Below are 2,718 nucleotides of genomic sequence, written 5' to 3' on the forward strand. Positions count from 1 at the left end.
CTTAAATGCGGATCAGAAAACGTAGTCATGCTTGAAATGGTCTTATCTATGTGCTGTAGGAGGCGCTTCACATTTGGATATGGTTTGACAACTTTTGACTTCACAAACTCCAAAGATGTGCAATCTGCAAAGGCACCTGTTCACGAATCTGCAGACTTTTTTTGTCCTCCGTGCCATCTCTCAAAATAGACAACTTTTCCCGTGCCATCTTTGCTCCATTCTCTTCTTGACTCATTGAAGTAACATTATGAATAAATTCGGGCTCAAAACTCTTTGTTGGTTCTTGTGCATTAACAAGCTTTTGAAGGTGCAGTGTGAAAGCCTCTTGAATCTTCCTTGCCTTTCTTGTAATAATTGCTCCTTTGATATATGTAATTGGTCACAAATGGATTCGTATCATCCCCCCTTTCTTTAAAAGGATTTGTCCTCAAATCAAGGTTTTCATTTCCTTCATCAAAACGAATCAAGTTAGTCCAATGATAAGCCTTAACAACTTGTTCCTTACCTTGTGAGTTGTATATTGGAGCTTGAAGATTTATGATTTTCTTCGTTGGACATGTCACTTCTTTCTTCTTGAAAATTTCTATGGCCCTTTCTTGTTTGCCTTCTTTGAGTTAACACCACTTTTTGACTTCCTTGAAGTGCAATCTTGAAGTCTTCATGTAATATCATCCTTCTTAGTCTTCTTATGTTTGGACTTGGACAAATTCTTCGTTCCTTCCAAAAGTGCTTCCAAACCCAATCACTTGGTTTGTTGAAATTGTGCTCGGATTTATTTTTCCTCCACTTGGTACTTTGCATTTGCATTCTCCAACATAACATTCTGCTTTCTCGACCATGGAATTCTTTATACAAATTCTTGGATAAGTAGTTTTCCACAATGCTTTTCACCTTAGGTTTCTTATGTCCATGGTTACCTACACAATAAGGAAGCAAGTTAGTATCTTTAAAATCAAGATATATTTTATACTTACCTTGTAAGACAATCTCAAGATCATGAGAAGATGATAGGATAACTCTTCTTGGCTCCTTTATAGCTTCCTTTGTTTCTTGTATTCGATCATGCTTGAATTGAAAAGTTGGAACTTCCTGCAAAAATCTTAGAAAAGTAGAAAGACTAGGATAAAATATGTGAGCTTGATAGTAAGGGTCCTTATGCAACAATGCTATCAGATTTGACTTATATTGACAATGGCAAGCAATTCGGTAATGCTAAATTCAAGGATTTCTACGCTCAATTGGGAATCAAGCACGTCAGTTCGTTGCCAGCCCACCTGCAAACAAATGGTCAGGTTGAAGCCATAAACAAGATCATCAAGCGAGGACTTAAGATCAGGCTTGAAGAGCGTAAAGGCAGATGGGCTAAGGACTTACCTAAAGTACTGTGGTTGTATCGAACCACACCTCGCGGATCGACAAATCAAACACCTTTTTCGCTAGTCTTTGGCTTGGAGGTCGTCGTTCCAATCGAGTCGGTATGTCGTCCACAAGAGTACACAACTTCGATGAATAAGCAAATGACGAGGCAGTTCGGCTCAATTTAGATCTCCTAGAGGAAAGGCAAAACACCGCACAACTTCAGCTCGCCGAATACCAGAATAGGGTAGCTCGGTATTACAATTCGCAAGTAAGGTCGCGACGGTTCAACGAAGATGACCTGGTGTTGCACAAGGTCCAGAGGGCAGTGGGCGCCTTCGAACCGACCTGGTGTTGTGCAAGGTCCAGAGGGCAATGCGACCTAAAACCTACATACTTACCGACCTGAGTGGAAAGCTCCTGTCCCATCCTTGGAACGCATAGCACTTGAGGATGTACTATCAGTAACTCCCCCCACTCCCCCCCCCCAGTGAAAACTACGTGTACTACTGTTTCTACATTAATAAAGAAGCATCACCTATTTGAGTACCAGCATTACCGACCTGTACTCAAATCGGGACCAGGATGCATTTTTTACTACACACGATGTGAGTGACGTTACTACTAAGCCATCGGCTTTTATCCTAAGTAGGCGAGGAATGACCACATTAAGCTTAATAGGTTGATTTAACTTAGACACTTCAACGGGGTCAGCTAAAGCAAATCGTAAAAGCAAAATAAGAGCATGTAAAACTCCCATTAAGGTAAGTGCTAAACACCTGATCTCAGTTAAAGAAATATAGCTACAAGCAAGCTAAAGACAACTGGTGAATTCATTTAAATTCGTAAGTTCGAGAGGAAACAAAAATACAGGTCAAAAGAAGGAAAAATGCAAGCTGGGGCCTAATCCTGGGGTGGGTCTTCTGCATTCTCCTACGAGCTCGTCCCAATGATGTCGACATCCTCATCCTCAGAGAAAAGCTCCTTGATATACTTCTGAATGACGTCTTCCGGGGCCTTGGACTTGTCGGACATGGTGGTCCACTCTTCCACGTAAGCCTTCTTCAACTCAAAAAAATCCAACTGAGGGTAGGAGCTCGCTAGGGCACTTAAGGCAAAACTTCAGCTCACTGTCCATGAAGTCTTCAGCAAAGCTCGCGTAGGTAGGTATGGTCTTGAATATATTCTCCACGAACTTACCATCCTTCAGGTTCGTCCTCAACGTGGCAAGGTCTTTTTACAAAGCTTCCTTATCAGCTCGCACAGCATTCAGGTCCTCTTGAAGGGTTACACTCTTGGCCTCTAGATCCTGATAATCATGAAGTTACGAGGTGACCTCCTTCATCGTGGCCTCGCACTTGG

This window comes from Momordica charantia (assembly GCF_013281855.1).
Source record: "Momordica charantia cultivar OHB3-1 chromosome 2 unlocalized genomic scaffold, Mcharantia_2.0 BLBB01000002.1, whole genome shotgun sequence".
Classification (NCBI taxonomy): Eukaryota; Viridiplantae; Streptophyta; class Magnoliopsida; order Cucurbitales; family Cucurbitaceae; genus Momordica; species Momordica charantia.